Source organism: Mastacembelus armatus, chromosome 10 (genome assembly GCF_900324485.2).
Source record: "Mastacembelus armatus chromosome 10, fMasArm1.2, whole genome shotgun sequence".
NCBI classification, from domain to species: Eukaryota; Metazoa; Chordata; class Actinopteri; order Synbranchiformes; family Mastacembelidae; genus Mastacembelus; species Mastacembelus armatus.
Genome location: NC_046642.1, coordinates 28,633,129 through 28,655,581, shown reverse-complemented (window position 1 = coordinate 28,655,581; position 22,453 = coordinate 28,633,129).

Here is a 22,453-nt window from a genome sequence, read left to right as displayed (position 1 = left end):
TTATGTTAAATGTCTTTATTTTTAAATGCTATTTTCAATGCTTTTAATGTAATTATATGCCTTGTAAAGCACTTTGAATTGTGTAGTGTATGAAAGGTGCTGTACAAATAAATTTGCCTTTGCCTTTGCCTTTAAAATTTACTTACTTTTTTCTGTGCGTTTGGGTGATGGCATGCTACACGGGTGAAGAAGCACTTCAGCACTGGACCAGCACAGAACCAGAAGCACTGGTTCTGGACAGTGACAAAGAGTTTGCTTTCTCGGAAAAAGCTGACTCAGATGATGAATGTTTCCATTTGAAAAGCGACTGGACCCAGCGGAAGATATAATTCCTCATGAGTAATTCCCTCTAAGCCACATTCCTGACTGAAAGGCTTATTATGCAGCTCATTATGCTGATTATCATGATCATGCACACCTTCTTGCATATGTCCTTTCTAAAAAAACAGGGCCTTAGAAAAGTCTAATCAGTATATTGTTTTCTGTGAATGAGTGAACAAGATGATTTTCACATCATTTTGAAGCAAAAACTCTAGGCTACAAGATGCAGTTCTCAAAAGTCTTGTGAACCAATGTTCTGTTTGTGTTTTATGGTCTTATTTCAGTGACTTAAAAATTGTAGTTATGCTTACCATGCATAAACACTGTTTTCTCAAAAACACAATCATGTATAAACATGCTGCTCACATATTATTGTAGCCCAGTTTGTGCTGATTACAGTGTTATCAGACTTTAGCCATTAATATGTTTAAAAGCAATTGAAAAAAGCACAAATGTCAGGGCATGTCAAAACTTGTCCAGTGCCCCAAAACACCCTTAGACCCCAGAGGATTAACTCTTTAAAAACGATGGGAACACCCACGCTCCATTTGCATATCTATTTTTAAATGCCTGTAGAATTGCAACCAAATAAGATGTAAACGCATCTCTCGCATGCACTCACCTGGTACCCCCGCGGTCACTCTGTAAAAACACTTAGATACACACAGCCCACACACATGTACATGTACATATTTTTTTTGCAAATTATACCTTTCTGTATATAGTTATTCCTGTGTTGTACTTTGATGTACATGTCTTTTTGCACATTGTACACAATGTGCACTTTTTATGACAGTTTAGAAAAATTGTATCTCAAAAACTTGTTATGGCATAAGTTTCCGGTTTGACTTTTATTTTGGTTAGTTTCCTGTTTTCTCCTATGTGGATCATAGGTAGCTTTGTGTTCATTAGTTAGATTACTTTCACTGGTGTTTCATGAGTCTTTTGTCCTGAAGGTATTTATTCCTCTTCAGTTTCTTTGTTCGTGGTTGGAGGATTGTGTCAGATGATACCTGCAGTGACTCATGTGTGTTTGCTAGCCTGTCCTCAACAAAGCAGCGTGTTGTTCCCAGACAGGGATCTTCTGGGTTTTGGTCTACCTGTCCTCCCCTAAGTGGTGTTTCGTTTCCAGACAGGGATTCTATGTTTGTGCTTAAGCCCTGATACTCCAGGGAAATAAATACTTTGTGTCCTGTATTTGGGTCCTAGCCGCTGAGGGACTGCGGCGAGGTCCAGCAACCGGTTCCAGTCCCTCAGCCTAGTGCTGCAGGGCCACAGATGCAACTCCCGGTCCGGTGCTTTGCCCCGGTGGTTTGGCCCGACTAGCCGACGCCACCGCCACTCCAGGTCCAGAGCTTTGTTCCAGTGGTTCGTCAAAATTGGCCGACTCCACTGCCACTCTGGGTCCAGAGCTCCATCCCGGTGGTTCGGCCCAGATGGCCGACACCACCGCAACTCCCGAACTAGAGCTTCGCCCAGTGGTTCGTCAGAAAGCCTCCTATTTCTGTTCTCATGACCTATTGGCACCATAGTCTATATTTTGCAGCTCTGAATGCCTCTTGTTTTTTGTTTCACATGACCTTATTCTGTATCTTACTATTAAAAATATGTGGCTGCTACCAGCCAGTGACTCTCATGTATGACCATTACTCCTTTCAATTAAAACTCCTGTATAATCAACTGAAGTCTATTTGTTAAAAGAATTTACCTAACAGTTACCCAGTGTCCCATCCCTCACCCTAAATTCACATTACCTAGTTGAACAATTGCTGTATTAAACCTTATTGAATAGGGCAGATAGTTTGTTTTTTTTAATTTCTCTTTCTAAGTCTATTTCATCTACACACACATGCGCGTACATGCCCGCGCACACTCACCCACGCACACATGCACACACACAGACATGATATCAATCCCAATATGAATACAATCAAAAATAATATGCTGTCTCTGTTAGAAATCAAATTTCCTGGTAGACATAACAATAAAACTTTATCAATGCCAAATCCACACAACCCCATTAGAGTGCCAAAAGAATGGTCTTATTGTGGTTATTGGTGGTAATCAATGACAAATATCTGTACCAATTCCCTCTCCTTTATTTAATCTACTCTCTTTATAACATGTGCCCTTGCTATTAAACCGACCACTGCAGCAGTGATCTCATCACCATAAACTAATGGTGTAATGTTCTAAAGCAGGGTCTAATATCAATGAGAGCACAGTTATAGTCATATAAAATCCATTACCGTTTCATTCATTACTGACCAGCACTACAGGACAAATCAGTATAGTGGTACAAAATGCATTAACTCACCACAGGTTAACAAATTCCTGGCTGAATACTGTAGCAAGCCAAAGCAGTATGATTTATCTTTAATTTTCTAATTTTACAATCCAAGACTGATAACTAAGGCTGATTTTGAACAGTACCAGTGTGTACCCACTGTGCCCAAAGTGAGCGAAGCAATTTGCATCACACAATAAATTTACAGACACTCCTGAAATTCTGTTTTCACATTGTCATGAATGTGGGTTAATGAGAAAAAAAAAGATTTAAAAAAATTGTAGTATCAGGCTGCAACATGAAAAAAGTGACTATATGAATACTCTGAATGCACTATATATAACCGTCATCATTAATGTTTGTTCACCCATTAAATCATCACTGTGCCAGAAATTTCTACACTTGCAGTCTTGGCATTGTTAATTGTCAACCTGCCATCAAAGGTTATAGTGCCCTTAATAATCCTTACTATAAATAATAATTTATAAACCAAAACGTTATTATTACTACAATACAGTTAGAGGCAATGCAGCAGCTATAGCTTTTTTCCCTAACTAAAGCTGCCTGCCTGTTAAGGCTATTCAAGTGGATATTTAAAAGGGTTTTTGCTCAATGAAATGTGTAAAAAGAAAAACTAGTGTCAGACAAGCATGTATGCAATGGTATTTTGGGGCCAGAAAAATCTCTTTTGTCAGATAAGGTCAGATTATGTATGGTTTGGGTGATACCTAAAACACATTGAAGAGAATACAGATAGAGTGATTTGCATATAACCCTGCTAGTATTAGCAGCATCCATTACCTAAACCACTTATCCTATCAAGGGTCACCGGGGGGGCTAGAGCCAATCCCAGCTCCACACAATCCAAGCTGACATTGGGTGAGAGACAGAAATAAACACTGTACAGATCACCAGTCCTGACAGAGACACGCACACTTGACAATAAGTTGCCTGTAGGTGCAAATGTGAGTGTTTGTCTGTCTCTATGTGTCAGCCATGTGATGGACCGGGTTCTATCCAGGGTGTAATCTGTTTCTCACCCAATGTCAGCTGGGATTGGATCCAGCATGCCGTATGCCGTGACTGTGGAAAGTTAAGCCATATGGATGGATGGATGAATAGCTAAGGCAGCAAAATGAGCCAAAAACACTGTAGAGTTGCTAGCATAACACTGTAGTGAACAAAAATCCATTGCTTATTTGTGGTCTCCATTCTCCCATTAGCTTCTAAATGTACGACTATATAGTCGTACATTTACAACTAGCTAGTCTCTCACTGTGTCTGGTACTGAGAAGGTGAACACTGGGTTTACCAGATCCTTTTCACTGAAATCAGCACCCTGTTGCTGCAAATGACAACAGGGCCAAAAAGCTTAGGTGAATGTTACTGACCAGACTAATCACTTTTTTAGCCAGGAACCCCACTACCCCATTCCCCATCACTGCAATAGAAATGTGCCAGCTTCTATTTGGCTGTCATTTAAAATGTCTGGACATGATCAGGGGTTGTTTAATGACAAGGAAAACAGCCACAATGTTCTCCTTCAGCTCGTCAGCTCGTATCGCTACCTTCTCCTTAGCAGTGGATAAATTCTGCGAATACCATCTATCTTATATACTGTATTTGTAAATTATGCTTCACCGTTTTTTTTTTCCCTAAATGTTTTATTTTTCCAAATATAGAGAAATCTTTTCTGAATAAATAAATACCTGTGAATTTTAATGTGAATAAAACAAATCCAACATCAACATATCTGAGTAATACAATGAATCTTAACTATTTGCAAGACTTTGCTATATTTCTCTTTAGAGGAACAAGGAAGAATGAAGTTTTTTATATATTTTCTGTTTTAATCTGATGAATATCGTTCGTCAGGTTTCAATCTTATGAAAAAGGTGGGTACATTTTTCTTTTTTACTTTCTTTTATCTTTGTTTGAATAAGTTAAAAATAAATCATTAAAATTATCTTCCTAGTGGTACATGGCCATTTAATAACTAAATGTAATTTGTAATATTATATTATATTATATTATCCATCCATCATCTATACCCACTTATTCCTTAATCAGGGCCACGTGGATCAGCTGGAGCCTATCCCAGCTCTCTTTGGGTGAAAGGCAGGGGTACACCCTGGACAGGTCCCCAGTCCATCACAGGGCCACATAGAGACAAACAACCTCACACACTCACACTCACTCCTATGGGCAATTTAGAGTCATTAGCCCCCCCCCCCATCTTCACTCTTAACATAAAACTCAGTGACTCTATAGTCACCCACTCACCAATAGTTGGGATTATACTAAATAACGCTGTCATTTGCTGTCATGTCAAATCTATCTGTAAATCAGCTTTATTTCACCTCTGCAACATTGCACAAATCAAATAATTATTCACTCCATCTGATGCCGAAGTCCTAATAATTCAATTCAATTCAGTTTTATTTGTATAGTGCCAAATCACAATACAATCATCTTAAAGCACATTACAAAAACAAAACAAAACAAAAACAAAAAAACCCAACAACTCCCTTATAAGCAACTGTTCTCTGGTCTTGGTACTACCCACTTTAAACCTCTCCAAATGGTTCAAAGTACTGCTTCAAGAATATTTACAATTATCAGCAAATATGATCACATCTCACCTATCCTTGCTCCATTACACTGGCTTCCTGTTACCTGTAGAGCTTATTTCAAACTTCTTCTTCTAACATACAAAATTCTCCACAGTACTGTTCCCTCCTACCATTCTGACCTCATCTCTTATTACCACCCCTCTAGGCCTCTTCGATCACAAAATGCAGGCCTTTTGAATATAAGATAGATACGGTAAGATGAGCTTTATTAATCCCAGCAGTGGGTAAATTCACTTATGACATCTCATAGAAATGACGTAAAGTTCAAAGGCAGAAAAACAAGTGTTCATGCAGAAATATCAAAAAGTGTGCAAATTTAAAGTATTTACCAAAGTATATAGCTGAAGCAAAAATGCGTAATGTGGCAAAGTACTGAGATGGTCTTCAGGCCTCTCCAGATGTCTCGCGTGTCGTTCTGCTCCAGCTACTCCTCCAGCTTCCTCTTGTAGCTGTCCTTGGCCCGCCTGATCTTGTGCCTGAGTTCACGTTGAACTCTTCTCATCTCCTCTCTGTCCCCTGAAATGAAGCAGGGCCTTGAGTTCAGGGGTTACCCAGGACTTATTGTTGGAGAAACACCATACCCTCCTAGTTGGCACAGTGTTCTCCACACAGAAATTGATGTAGTCTGTGATGCAGTGGGTTAGGCCATTGATGTCCACACATCAGTCCACACTTTCACAGACTTCCGTGCAAGTCCTCTTCTGTGGATTCATCTGCTCCCTGTGTATTCAGGTCCAATGTCCTATTTTCCCTGGTGTGGCACTACACATATTAGGTGACAGTAGGGAGAGTGGAGGAGAGCGAGGCGTGATTGAAGTCCATGCTGATGAGCAGGAGGGACTGTGGGTCTGTATCTGGGACACTGTGTTGTGCAGGAGCTCGCACACCGCTCCTCCGTCAGCCAAGGGAGGAATGTACACATCAAACACAATAACGTGCGAAAACTCCCTTGGGAGGTAATACGGCCGAATGCCGACAGCAAGTAGCTCAATGTCTCTGGTGCACAGTTGTTCCTTCACACAGATGTGCGCTTGGTTGCACCATCTATCGTTGCTAAACACCTCAAGTCCCCCACCTTTCCTCTTAACGCTCCCTGCCATTCTCCTGTCCGCCCACAAAAGTTTAAAGCCTCCCAGGAGGAGAGCAGAGCTCTGCAGAGCCAACATCTGATCCCTGATGTAAATATAAATATACCAAATGCATGTAAAAAATTTGCTGGTTTTCGAGCCAGATTCCTTACCCTTTAATATCAGAAATGCTGATTCCATTCACTCTTTCAAAACAAAACTGAAAACGTACTTAGTCTCTGTTGCCTTTGACTAACATATTTCCCTCAATTGGCAGAACAAATTAATTTAATATTTTATGTTTTCCTGAACTGCTGTATTATGTTTTAAGCAGATTTGAATCCTTATGAATAGATTATTTCTTATTTTATTAACTATATTTCTGAAATAAACTATTTTTCCTTCATGCCTTCCTCCTCTCTCCCTCTCATTGTCCCTGCTGCTTGGATGTGGTTGCCATGGGAACATAGGTTTTCTCTGCTGGGGTGGTACTCAGGCTAAATGGCTAGAAAGGGTGTGTATATGCCTCTGCGTGTGTTTGTGTGTGTGTGAGAGAGAGAATGTTCAAATGCACATGCATGCTAGTGTTCCTGCAGGCGAACTGGTAATGTATAAAAAAGTTTGCATTATGCTGTGGAAAATGAAGGAAGGACACAGTTCTGGATGGTTTGCCAGGTTATGCAAAAGGTCTGTCCTGGAAGGATTCCTGTTCCTTTACCTCCATATGTAAAGGCCTACTTGTTTCCCTTCAGATCCTTCAGTTCTCCTTTCATTCCTCTATGTGGCATGCTAACATTAGCATTGGCTGTGCAATGTGCTCATGTGTCTCACCATGCTGAAAGGTAACGATAGCAGTGTTTTTTTTTTCATGAAGCTGATCATACATTTAGAAATATACAGGAATACACTACGAGTCAAAAGTTTGGACACACTTTGACACACCCATTGAATTGAATGAGACCAGTTCGGGTGAGTGGATAGAGCAGAGAGAAAAGAACAGCAACAATAAACAACAAATAGACACTGCAGGTTGGTGGGACCAGTAACTGCACATCAGTGATATACAGCTCCAGGACCAGGGACACCTGCAGAAGGTACAGAGAGAATAGAGAGAGAGGGAGAGAGAGGGAGAGAGCACAAACTAGGGGAGAGAGAGAGCACAAGGTTAGTGACATTCAATGCCAACATGACTGAATACTGAAGGTCTGTGACAGATGACAGCAGTTTTTAATGATCTATTGAGCTCATTAAGCTACTGATAAGGAATGTCTTTAACACCTTAGTGTCATTTACTCCCTACTAATCACAATGTAGCAACTCAAACATAAGAAGAAGCATTGTCTTGCTCTGCACCAATCTCATGTGCAGACACAAATCAAAAACAATATAATCCTATCATTATTGTATTGTATTGTATATCTATCTTATACATATTCTAACCCTCTGAGCCATATAACATTGTTGTCCAAAAATCTTTGAAAATACACTAGCAACTCATACATTTATGGTAAAGAACCAGAGCACCACATGAGCATTAATCCAGCATCTGTGGTTGTCTGATCAAAGAGGTCTGGTTTACAATAATATTAAAATTGTCATAAGGTGGCAGTGCTCGCCCCTTCCTCTTCCTCTTCCTCATGTGCCTTTACCCTTTCTATTCTATGTCTGTGTTGTTCCCAATGTCTGCGCCCCAGTGGTCTTCCAGGCCCTAATCAATGATGTGCTCAGGGATTTCCTTAACTGCTCATTGTAGTCTACCTCAATGATATCTTAGTCTACTCTCTCACACTTGACGAACGCATTCGGCATGTTTGCCAGGTGCCTGTGGTCTCTTTCCTGGGGCTGATTATCGAGGCTCGGCAAGTGTGAGCTGACCCCGGTTCATGCAGCGGTAGACTGGCCACAACCCACCAACCGGCGGAGATTTCAGCAGTTTTTGGGCTTTGCAAATTTCTACCACCACTTTATATGAGGCTACAGCAGCATCACCCAGCCCTTTACTAGATTAACCTCCTTGAAGACCGCCTTCTCACCGACCCCGGAGGCCGAGGTGGCTTCCCAAGAACTTAAGCAGTCGTTCACCTCAGTCCCCATCCTTGTCCAGCTGGACACCCTCCGGCAGTTTGTAGTCGAGATGGATGCCTCGCAGTCTTTCCCAACGTCAGATCAATCAGATCAAAAACTTCATCCATATGCCTTCTTTGGCAGGTGATTTTCACCTGCAGAGCGAAACTACAACGTTGGGAACAGAGAGCTCCTCGCCATCAAGCTAACCCTGGAGGAGTGGAGACACTGGCTGAAGGGGGCGTAACAACCATTTGTGGTATGAACGGACCACAACAACCTGGCATACATACAATCGGCCAAGAGATGAAACTCTCGCCAAGCCTGATGGGCACTGTTCTTCAGCAGGTTCAACTTTACAGTAATCTATCGGTCTGGTTCGAGAAACATCAAGCCCAGCACTATCTCCACAAGTTCTCCCACTTTGATTCTGAGACACAATTTAAGCCCATCCTCCCCCATCACTGCATGGTGGAAGCAGTGACATGGGCAGGTGAGAGAGACAGCGCCTGGAGCCCAACCTAGGGGGCTAATAGCCTTTTAGTTCCCAGTTCTGAACGTTCGCAAGTGCTCAAATGGGCCCACACCTCCAACATCGCCTGCCATCCTGGTATCACCCGGAACCTAGTGAGACATTGGTTTTGGTGACCTGCCATGAAAATGCCTGCGCCTGGGCAAAGACCTCCCACCAACCGGCCACAGGTTTCCTCCGCCCATTACCCATTTCTTTGCAGCAGTGGTCCCACATCACCCTTGACGTCGTCACCAGTCTTCCACCCTCGCAAGGTAATTTAGTGATACTAACCATTGTTTCTTGTGAAACCTTCTGACCAGTCACATCTTCCATCTTCATGGCATTCCCCAAGATGTGGTCTCCAACCAAGGCAAACAATTCACCTTGCAGGTGTGGAGGGTCTTCTGCAAGGGCTTGGGGTCCATGGTCAGACTGTCCTCCAGTTTCCACCCCCAAACTAATGGCCAGGCAGAGCAAGCTAACCAGGAATCTGCCCCCCTTCTTTCCCTCCCAGGAACAGTCAATCACCGACCACACCGTGCAATATTGAAGATTTTCAATCAGGATTTAGAGCACATCATAGTACAGAAACAGCACTGTTGAAAGTTACCAATGATCTTCTCTTAGCCTCAGATAATGGACTTGTTTCAATACTTGTCCTCCTAGACCTTAGTGCAGCATTCGACACCATTGACCACAACATCTTATTACAGAGACTGGAGCATGTGATTGGTATCAGAGGAACAGCGTTAACCCTCTGGGGTCGACGCACGCGCCGGCGCGTTTTGATGCATCTTTTTCTGATAAGGCCGAAACAAACTTAAATTACTCCGTCAATTCTGATCGTACAGATAAAAGAACTATATCATTCAAATCTGTAAAGGGTCTACTTTTAGTGGTATACCATCATAATAACAACAAAACGTTGTGCTTTTTTTAAATAAAGAAAGCCAACAGGGTGCGCTCTCGGACTTTTCTGTCTCTGCCATTTCTCTTCACAGACGCGTAAATAAAACAACCAGAATCTCAGCGAATACTTGGCTCATAAAAATAAGAATTATATGGCTAGAAAGCTTGAAATGTTTTCTTTTGAGTGAAACAATTCAAGTCAAAAACAAATCATCACTTTTTATTTAATCCGTATGAACGTAAGGAGAAGTCCGTTTTTTCCTGTCTCACCTCATTACAGGTAATGCGGTCCCGCCTTGTACACTGTCCACTGTTCACATGTAAATAATCTCAGGTGAACCAGGTAAATATGTGCACGCCCCCGAGAAATGACACAAAATATCAAACTTCATCATAGAATTTACTCACTTTTTCGGCGCGTTTGGATGATGGCGCGTTACGCACGTGAAGCGGCGCTCCTTACATTCCACACAGAGACAAATAGTTTAGCTTGTCCTCAGAGTAAAAACACTGATTTTAACTCAAATGAGGATCGTTTGGCTCCTCATTGTGTTGTTTTGTACAGCACTAATCCGTCCCATCTACATTGACTGAAAGGCTCATTTTGCGCGCCTTTGTCTGGACGTTCAGTGCGTCTTTTGTGTTCTCAGGTAAATCACATGACTATTCATCCTTAGACACACCCTCTTGCATATGGCCTTTCTGGACAAAAAGTGTCTTAGAAAATTTAAATCAGTGTATTGTTTACTGTGAATGTGTGAACAAGATGACATTCACAGCACTCTGAAGTAAACACTTTAGCCTACAACATGCAGGTCTCCAAAGTCTTGTGAACCAATGTTCTGTTTGTGTTTTATGGTCTTATTTCAGTGAGTAAAAAATTGTAGTTTTTCACTAGCCATGCATAAACACTTTTTTCTCAAAAACACAATAATGTATAAACTTGAAGCTCACATATTATTGTAGCCAATTTTGTGCTGATTACAGTGTTATTAGACTTTAGACATTAATATGCTTAAAAAACACTGAAAAAAGCACAAATGTCAGGACATGTCAAAATTTGTCCAGGCCCCAAAAACCCCCTCAGACCCCAGAGGGTTAAAGTGGTTCCAATCCTATTTATCGGACAGATTCCAGTTTGTTCATGTCCATGATGAACCTTCCACACGAACAAAAGTTAGTTATGGAGTTCCACAAGGCTCCGTGCTAGGACCGATTCTGTTCACCCTGTACATGCTTCCTTTAGGATATGTCATTAGGAGGCACTCTATTAATTACCACTGCTATGCAGATGACACTCAGTTATATCTATCTATTAAACCTGTTAACACAAACCAGTTAACCAGACTTCAAGCCTGTCTAACTGACATAAAGGCCTGGATGACCAGTAACTTTTTACTTTTAAACTCGGAGAAAACAGAAGTCATTATATTTGGGCCAAAAATCTCAGAAATAACTTTTCTCAAATAATAGCTACTCTAGATGGCATAACCCTGGCCTCTAGCACTACTGTAAAAAACCTTGCAGTTATTTTTGACCAGGACATGTCCTTTAACTCACACATAAAACAAATCTCTAGAACTGCATTCTTTCACCTGCGCAACATTTCCAAAATTAGGAACATCCTGTCTCAAAATGATGCAGAAAAACTAGTCCATGCATTTGTTACCTCAAGGCTAGATTACTGTAACTCATTACTATCTGGATGTCCCAATATCTCCATAAAAAGCCTCCAATTAATCCAGAATGCCGCAGCCAGAGTCCTGACAGGAACTAGCAGGAGAGATCATATTTCTCCTATATTGGCTTCTCTTCATTGGCTCCCTGTAAAATATAGAATAGAATTTAAAATCCTTCTTCTCACATACAAATCCCTTCATAATCAAGCTCCTTCATACCTTAAAGACCTCATAGTACCATATTATCCCAATCGACCACTTCGCTCTCAGAGTGCAGGTCTACTTGTGGTTCCCAGAGTTTCCAAAAGCAGAATGGGAGGCAGAGCCTTTAGTTATCAAGCTCCTCTCCTATGGAACCAGCTCCCAGCCTGGGTTCAGGAGGCAGACACTCTCTATACTTTTAAGGCTAGACTTAAAACCTTCCTCTTTGACAAAGCGTATAGTTAGGGCTGGCTTCAGGCAACCCTGAACCATCCCTTAGTTATGCTGCTATAGGCCTAGACTGCCCGAGGACCATCGGTGCACTGAGCTCCCCTACCCTACCCCCCCTCCCTTCCCCTCCCCTTTCCCTTCCCCTCCCCTCTCTTCTCTCCTCCCACCTCATGTATATTCCACCATTGAATCTTACTAACCTTGTGTTCTCTAACTAACTAACAAAAACTATGAATCCATCACCCTCTGTGGTCTGAAAAGTTGACTGTTAAACATTTGTATTTTCTTCATGCAGATCAGTGGCTGTGATCAGCTTGAATCTAGTGTTTAGATCCATTAGGTACCTTTAAAAATTGAAATATTGTAATTCTTCAAGGAATGCTGTGTTTGTAGAGTACCAGGTATAATAAATTGTCATTTATTATAACTTCACTGAGACTGGAAACATCAGTGCAGGACAAAAGGAATAGAAATATGCACCGAAATGGTTTAATCCATTCCTTCCCTACCTGTTCACTTCAGTCATATTTTCAGCTAAATATTGCTTGATAAACTGATTCTGAGTCATTCCCCACAGCAGAAACTCAAATTTAATGATGATCTAGTGTGGGCCAGTACATAATGTACTGTATGATTCCTAATTTTATTTTATTCTAATTTCTGCCTCACTAATTTGAATTATTATTTTTTAAGTGTTCATTAATTCTCTTCATCTGTGTTGTTGAACAGTTATTTTCTTTGCGTTCTGCACTTCCTCAACATCACCTGTCAATCAAATGTCATTAGCAGCAATGGGATATATCGCTGTGGCATTTACTCTGTTTGGTACTTTTCTCTTCAGCCATAATAACTGTAGCTGCTGATGTTAAACTTTTCTAAAGCTACTCTATTGCCTATTTGATAATGTTCCATAACTGTTCAATTAGACAGTCAAGCCCTCATTAAGCAGGAAGTGTCCAGGTTTGAACTTCTCCCTTAATCTCTCTTTTTTCATTCTTCACACATCTCTTGTCACTTTGTCACTTTTCATGTGCATAACAAAGTGCAACACCATGAATATATTTGAGAAGAGATGGTGTGAAAGTATTTGTCTCTGTAGTTTCTAGACGTCATTGTGTAAAGACTACAAATAAAGTGAGTTCTTAAAGAGAAGTCAGTTAAGCAGCAGGATCCATCCAGGAGGAAGCTAAAATTTGATCAAAAATCAAATTCCAATGTCCTGTCTTTTGTAGCGGCCCTGTCAGGGTGGCCAGTTCTATCATTAACCAAAACTGTATTACATGCTTTTATGTTCTCTTGTTTTTGTGCAAAAGCAAAACATACCTCTGCAAGCCAACGTATGACACATCCATTGAAAATTTCTCAATAATTAATGAGTTATAGCTTTATGTTACTTTTAAGGAAGCAAAAGTCCCTGTCAGACCCCTCTTTCCCCCAAAAAAGAAAAGTGCCCATTGTTTTTTACTATTTTTCACTTTCTGTTACTAAACCTGATACATGCATGCAATCAAACACTGAGCTAGGTGTGGGTGTGTTTCTGTTCTGCATTTGTCCAGTAGGTGGGAGTAGCACTCTATGTGAGTGCTTGGCAACAGCTTCACTCATGCAAACACACAGCTCTGTATTCAGGATGAATGACCATCCAACTGTCCACCAGCTGAGATGTGCACAGTCACTGACTCTCACCTGTTATCTTCTCATACACCAACATTCCTCTCCCCTGCCTCACTAACCACAACTTGCACAATTTTGGGGAATATCCTACCCAAGTTACTTGTCTATTATCATTTTCAGAGACAGTATCTAATGTGTGCTGTTATGCTCAAATCATAGGTCTCCATGGTAATAATCACAGTATGTGTGCTTGTTGTTGTTGATGGTAAACATAACTCTCCATGGGAGACTGACTGTTTCAGCCTAATGAACAGGACATACCAGCTGTCAGACTCAATCCAGTCCTCATCCACTATCCACTAAAATTTTGAGAAATTGTAACTGTCCACTGGGAGGCTTAAAATAATGCACATTGTACATATAATGTAAACAAACCTCCCAAAGGGAGCTAGATTATGTGTGAAAACAAGCATCTCATCAAAAATACTGTAATCTACTGGGCTGCAGACCTTCACTATGTGCTGGATTTGTGCATGTGTGCATGAGGGAAAGGCTGCTGCCTGGATTCAAGCCTGAGCAACTATTAACTGCAAAAGCCTGCCTATTTCTCTATTTAAACAAAATGAGGATTTTTATTTCTTCCTCCTTCTGTCCCTTAATCGCTCTCCTCTACCAATCTTTTCTCCCTTTTCTGCCAAATAATCCCAGATCCTTTGAGTGACAGAGGGGAGGGGTGGGAGGAGTAAAACTGGGACAAAAGGGACAAACATGAAAGAGAAAGCAGTGGTACCCATTTGCCTTTGATTCTCACCAATAAACAGCTTATGTAATAAGATAGAAAACCCTACTGCAAATGAGGGTGAAAGACAAAGGCTCATGTCACATATTCTTGCATAACTAATACAATTTCAAATTCCTTATTTCATTTTGAAAATTATTAGTCTGTACCCAGGTTTAAAGATGAGTCTTATCTTACCTTCAGCTCTCACAACTCTCACCATATTTTACATTTCTTTTTATATCCCCATTTCTGCTTCTCTCTCTTCCCACCATCAGTCTGAATTTGTGTTTTATTAGATTACATATGCTGCAAAGAGATTAATCCAGACTAGAATTTATGGTTGAGGCACAACACAAAGTGGAGCTGCACAGTTGATGACAGAGAAAACTAAATAATATTGCTACAAATGTTATTTTTATAGCACTTACCAAAATAAAAAAAAATAAAAAATCCGACCAGGTAATGTAAAATAAATAAATAAAAACAAGGACAAAGAACAAATGAAAACCCAAGAAAAAAGCATTTTTACTAACAGCTACAGTTAAAAAAGCACCAGGTGTATACTGTTTATGATTGCTTTCTTTATTTACAAAGTGCGTCACACAGCAGCTAAACATAAGACTCTGAGCATTCAAGAGACAATAACAAAGCATTAAATACATTTATTCAGTATAGAGCCTAAAGAACAATGTAGTAGAAATCAACAGATAACAGCACTAGCTGTTGCATATTAATTGCATAGTATTTTATTTGACTGTGTGAATCTACTACACCGTGCTGCACTGGCAAACCCACAATCCAATGAGACACATTTTATAGATGAAAAAAGTACCATTGAGGTATTTTACACCTGCTAGTGATGTAGCAAGTAACCTAACTCTAAGTGCACTGTTCACTAATGAATGAGGCAGATCGTCTATAATATAGCAGTAAGAATATATGGCAGGGGAAGTAGTAAGTAGTGAGGAAGTGGTGTTTTAAGATGCAGCTTTTGTCATCTTTAGTTACAAGCTTGGATCTGGGAAAATCCAGCAGAACCTTGTCCATTATGTGGTCTATGAAGGGTTAGGAGTTCAATGATGCTGGCGGCCAGATCAGGTTAAACTGTAGTTTACTGAAGTTAACTGTAGTTAATTATAAGTATTTGAAATTAGCCCTGAAATGAACCGGTAACCAGTTCGCTGGAGTGAAGGAATAATGGATGACCTAACAAGGTGCCTGACCCTCAGGTCACTAGAGGATAGAAAAGCCCATTTTGTTTTTGTATTTCAATAAAAGGTGATTTTCAAAAGTGATTTTACAAGTCTAAATTCATCTGCGGAGTCATTTCAGAGTTGAAAGGGCCCAGCAATAGTTTGTTTTCCTTCAACCCTTTTACTGACCTTAATACTTTGCGCATTATGTGTGACTTGGACATGCAAAATTCCTTTATCAAACCATAAGGGAGGGTGTATGATTCATAACCAAGGTTATTTTTTTCTTATATTCAGCAGTGCATTGTTTTTACTAATACAAATACAAAATAATGTCAGCTTTTAGTAGAACAGAATTTGCAGTCACCTAAGTAAATATCCAACTGAACACTTTAAGATTAGACGAAGATGCAATACTCATAACTCAATTAAAAAAAACCTTCCAGACACATTCTTACAAAGCTGTCATTTCACTTTATGGTCATATTTGTAATCAGCATGTACTGTATTCAGTCAAGCATCCCTCCTCTTGTGAATTAAATGACACAAATCCATATTCAAGGTTTTGTAATGATTTAATGATGACGCCTTTGCACACCCTGTGACTGTCCCACTCCTAAAACCCCGCATCAAAAGATGAGGCTTTTAAAAAAAAGCAGTTAAAAAAAAAGTCATTTCTTTTCTGATAAGTCCCACACATTTTAACTACATCTATATATATGGAAAATCACACAAGGGGTTTCTAAGTCATTTTGCAGGCAGCTATGTTGTTGGGATCAGCAGTGCACAGTGAAGGATTAAATAGAGTTGGGCTCTTTGGCAGCCTGCCACACCTTCCTGCACCTCTGCAAACACCTCTTTCGTTTTACCTTTGCCTCTCTGTACTTCCTCTCCACAGTGTAATAGTTTGTGTCCTCATGTAGCTGCTTCCTTGAGCTCATTACAGCTGTCAGCTTTTCTTCCCATCACCTGCTCCTCCCATTTCCTGCCATTGTAAGGTGGTGCCCTGGCCACTCTATGTCATGGAGTGGAGTTAATAATCCATCATTTATAATAATAGTCATTAATAATTAAGGGAATTTGAGTGTTCTGAGATCTCCAGCGCATTTACCCCCATATCCAGCACTGTGGCTGTGAGGGCTTGCACTGTGGTTTAGCTGCTTTATTACAAATCAGCAGCATGAAGCAGCAAAGGAGAATTAAGTTTCGTAACAAACTTCGCTAATGAGGAACCAGTGACAAGATTTCCTTTTCGAAACTGGTGGAAAGCAACCTTGGATTGACCTGCAGGGTGCATGGCAGATGGGGCAACATGAGCAGTGGGATTACAGCCTGGTAGAGCGCTGCAACTGTGTGATTTATTTATGCACAACTATCTATTGTCATGTGAGACAGATGAGAAGATAAAGAGAAACCACATGGCACTTGTTGCTTCATGTGACAAGCAGGTGGTTTGGGATGCTGGATCTGTCGAACAATTTAAACCAAAGCATCACAGTGGCATTAAAATTTTTGACAGGCACAGTTGAAGGAAATACTTAATCAAATTAGAAGAGGAAAGGTGGCCCTTTAGCAGCTTGACAGGCAAACAGAAATGGCAACTAAAGGGGAAAAACCTACCCTTCCGGGCTATTTTAGTAGCTTAAATAACACTGAGACTGGAACTGGAGCTCTCTATCTTGTATTGAGCAATCAGTATAGCCATATTGGACATATTAAGGTTCATAACAAGCTTTGCCAACGAGGAACCAGCGACAGGATTTTTTACCACTCAAAAGCAACGGGAAAGTAAGCTTTTCCCAGGGCAGCCTCATCTGCAATTTCCTTCATTGTGAGAATGACACTTGAACCTCAGAAGCAACACAGAACATAGAGAGTGGCCTCTCTTTCTTATCCTTCGCTGTAACCCCTGGTGACCTCCTCAGCCTGCCAGTTCCACTCACTGGAGTGGGAGTTGATGCTGATTTGGCAGCACTCCAGGTCAAGAGGTTTGACTTGAATTTCCAGCCAAAATCACTATGCTTAATTACTTTGTTTTTTTCTCCTGTAATCACATTTGACATACACCACCCTCCTTCTTCTGCCCCAGCTCTGCAGCATGCTGCATTCCCTCACACATATCTGTCAGCTATTTTCCCCCCTGTTGGCTTCTGGGAATACACCTCTTGAGACCACAACTAAGAGAAAGTTATTATCAACAAAATTAGGAAGGGATGCAAAATTTAAAGGTGGTATCACTCACCTGCATCAGCGCTGCAGAATAAATTAAGTTATACAAAGCTGAGGTGTTACTCGTACTTCAAACAGAAAGGTTCACAATGAACACCGTTTCCATACCTTGGTATCATCCGGATAGCTAAGGATGCAGTGTAATTTGAATGTGAACCCTGGAGATGGAAAGGAGGGAAAAAAGGGGGATGAGCAGGGTGGGAAGGAAGGAATTTTTGAAGAAAGAGAAAAGAGATGAACAGGGAAGCAAGGGAAACAAATATGAGAGCTGTCGTGCATGAAATTAAAAGATACCTCCAAAATAGTCCTGCCTGAAATGCTTTATGGCGATCCTTCCTGAAAGTCTTGGTCTCTTTTTCCATTTGTCTGCAGGGAAGGCAGATGTGAGACAGTGTAACCTTTAAGGAACGTCCAAATCAATAAAGCTCTCTTGTTCCCCAGAACTCAGCACTGCTGTTACCTCAAGCTAAAGGCTGAGGCTGGGGGAACCTGAGATATGGGATATTTGTTATGCCACTCATTATGCTTTGAAAAACCTTCTCTCCCTGTGTCTTTGTTTTTGGTTTCTACTCTCGAGCAGTCTGCCTGTGGTCAGAGTAGATATAGACCATGATTCCAACTTAACCATTGGGCCACAAAAAATAACATGCCTGAGGAACTGGCTTTCCTTCCTAAAGTTTGATTTACTGTATGTTGGATTCTTGAAACCGATACCAATATTGAATTTAAGCTTTTTTCACTTTTGTCCTGCAAGTGGGGAATGCTTACAGTTTGTTAGCTCAAACACAGAAGAGACAGGTAGCAAAAAAAAAGGATGACATGTCCTAGGCTTTATGCAATTAGGAATTATTATTATTGTTAGGTAAATTCCTTTAACAAATAGACTCAGAGAACAAACTTCAATAGGTTATATAAAAGTTTTACTTGCAAGGAGTAACAGTCATATGGCACCTTGGTACAGCATGAGAGTCACTGACTGATAACAGCCAAGCACATCTTTTTAATGTGTTTAGTTTTGTTCCTCTCTTCAAGTTACCAAGAGAACTGTGATTTTCTCCCTCCCATTCTTGTTTTGGAATAGTTTATTGGAGGAGATTTTCTGTTACGTTTAACTCCGAACTGTTTGAGTTTGCTTATCAGAGGACCTGGAGTTCCTGACCAGAACAATCCTGATACCGTCAGATGTTGATCTGCGGGCAAAGATTCCGCATTCCCTCATTCATCTGCCTAGGCGACCTTGAAGTTACCGGCGGTAATCATCCCGTTCCATATATTTTCTGGTCTTTGTCTCCACCTACTGGTCAAACCATATTCCACGTTTCATTCAATACTAATTCTTGTGACAATAAAGTCTCTTAAACTGAGAGTGGTGTGAGCACTTATTTGGTCCTCTAGTCCTACGAACCCTGACATGTTTGTGGATTTTGCTCGGTATATTTTGCTTTTCTGTGGTCGAGTCATGGTGTCCAACCTTCGTATATGACCGACAAATGCTGCTTGAGATCAGGACTTCAGTTGCCAAGTTTGGCACAGATTTAAGAGTCAGTTTTCATTCGCACTCATTCACACAGTGGTGTGAAAAAGTGTTGCCCCCCTTCCTGATTTCTTATTTTTTTGTATGTTTGTCACACTTTAATGTTTCAGATCATCAAACAAATTTAAATATTAGTCAAAGATAACACAAATAAACACATCATGCAGTTTTTAAATGAAGGTTTTTATTATTAAGGGAAAACAAAATCCAAAACTACATGGCCCTGTGTGAGAAAGTGTTTGTGTTATCTTTGACTAATATTTAAATTTGTTTGATGATCTGAAACATTAAACTGTGACAAACATGCAAAAAAAGTAAGAAATTAGGAAGGGGGCCAACACTTTTTCACACCACTGTATCTATCAGTTGTATCCACCCATCTATTCATCTGTTTTTACTCTAACTGTGCAATGCTATGAGTGCTATGCTTGAACCTATCCCAGTATATATAAAATAGTCTAGCTCTTCTTTAAATTGCAATTGAACAGTGCCCCATCGCCAGCACATGAAATGCTGTACATGCTCAACATTTGTCCAAATTCAATTTTTAGTGCCTATATGGTTACTTGTGGGTAATCTTCTCTGCAAAGGATAAGACAATTGAAACTTAAGAGTGAAGAGTGGAATCCTAAGGAGTCTACACACACTCATCCAGAAAAGCTCAACCCCTTCACCATGTCCACACACCAAAGACAAGTATGAAACTTGCTGATGTCAGGAAAGAATGGGAGACATGACATTCTCCAAATATTGAATGCTAGTTAAATTTTTCTCATGAGAACCAAACAAAACAGGCTACTTGCAATGTTAGATAAACATCTATATTTTAGAGCATAAATCCTTGCCTCTGATCATTTGAACACTATTTTTGTTTCTGTGTTTGTGACTTGTTTTCATTGGGACTAGTTGGTTCCTTTGTTTTGATCATGTTCCTGCATTTTGTTTTCCACAGTTGTTCTGCCTTGGTTGTCTTTTGGCTGTCTCTGGAAGAGGCAGGTCTGACTATTAAGAATAGAAAACAGGTATGCAAGTGGACTGGAAAATGGAAAAAGTCTGAGACCATCCAGTGACTGAATGAAGAACTGGAAGGAGAAAATGAAAAACACAGGGCAGAGAGAAACTGTGATAGTGGACAATCTTCACTTAATGATGTCTTGAAATGTGGCTTTCTAACAGACACTTTATTTGAAAGGCTGTTTTATTTTATTTTTCATATAAAGTCCTGAATGTTGTAATATTATATAAACTAACAGAGTATTAAAAAACTGCCAAGATAGTAATTGACTATAGGAAACCAATACAGTTACCACTTCACTGCCACTTGACTGCAAAATTTTCTTTGAAGGCAATTATGTAATTCTGCATGACAAAGTTCTATAAATATTGACCATTTGTGGTGTAACAAGACCTTGCAGACACAGGGGCTCTGTGAGGTTGTACCTTCAGCTAAATGCCAGTGTCTGCTTGGTTTATGGGGGATAACAGGTATAATTTACTATTGATCTTGTCATTATTTTTTAAATATTTGTTCATAAATACATAATGATCTGATGATGGTGTTAGGTAAAAAGTTAAGATGTTGTAATTCATCCTGGAGGTGGCGATTTTTTTTTCTTTCAGCTTCTCCCATTCAGGTTAAATTCTGGAATGTAAAACAACACATTTTTCCCCTTAAACTGAGTTAATCACAAGTAAAATACTGCTTCAATTACTGACTTTATGACTACCTATAATACTGGTACACTGTGTTTTACATCAGAAAAAACAACAATGATTTGTCACAGAAGTAAAACAGAATGTAAATAAACCATACTTCACCCATAGATATGTTAAGGTAAACTAAATACTGCATTTGGGGGGCATGGCGGTGCAGTGGTTAGCTCTTTTGGCTAAAAGGTTCCAGCTCTGAAGACTATTTTACCTGGCACATGTCTGTGTAAATTTGCATGTTCTTCCAGTATGCATAGGTCTTCTCCTACCACAGTCCTAAGACATGGAATTTGGGGACTCAAAATTGTCTGTAGGTATAAAGGTGAGTCTGTCTGTCTCTGTGTCAGTCCTGTGATAGACTGGTGATCTGTCCAGAGTGTATTGTCAGCTGGGAATGGCCAAGACCATGCATGCTTGACACTTCCTCCAGTGACACTGACAGCTTGGCCCCCTTTGCACACATGAATGGGATACAATTATTTAATCATACAGCTGTAAAACTTGTAATAGGACACCTCATACTTCAAATAATGATAAGTCTTTTGAGTTTTCTGGCCACACTAGTAGTATGACTGTGAATGGTAATGTTGGTCATCTGCACTAAAGGATCAGAGTAGAATATAGTGGTGAGAAACAGAACAAATGTGGCTAAAATAGATCAAACACTTTATTGAAACCCAACTTCTGACAGGTACAGCTTAGGCTGTGTGAAACTTAGTCTGTAAATTGTCAAGTGAAATGTTAGGTAATTCCAAAGAGTTCACTTGCAATTACGGGCACTGTAGCATAACAAGTGTTGCATTGATTGAGTAAAATTTGGTTCAAGCAGTTCTCTAGAATGACATGCATATGCAGAGCTCAGTTTATACAGACTAAGTAAAACAAAAGGCAGACAGAAAAAAGTAGAACCACATCTAGGTCTGAGAAACAGTCAAATCCACCTAATACATCAAAGCATCTATTGAGAGGCAGAAGTTTGAGAACAGCCCCAGAAAATGGCTTCCATAATGCTGACTGATCTCTCTTGGAGGAGAGTGACAGGGTCCTGATTTACATCTTAGGATGGATTGGCTCCCATTGGAATATTAGGACAACAGATGTCTTGGCAATCAATGTGCTGGGGAGGGATATGAAGCATAGGCTCACCTGAGATGATAAATTTATTCCAGTACGCCACATCTATTGTGTGTTCTGAGACTTGATGCTAAGGCTGTGATATTGATTAAATGGCTCTTTTGCGTGTGTCTGTCGATGATGCACACTGATACGCACACACACAAATACAACCCTGTGTTATTGACTGAAAGCCTTAGGCTGCTGGCTTGAAATCATGTCTCTAAATCCAAAAACATCCTTAACTCCAGAGACCTCTGCTTTTTCCTTCATCTTCCCTTACATCTCCTCTTTGTTTCCAGAGAGGAACAGTTTCTCCAGACACCATAACGTCAACAGGGAGTTGTTTTTGGAACAAGGATTTCAATTTCTT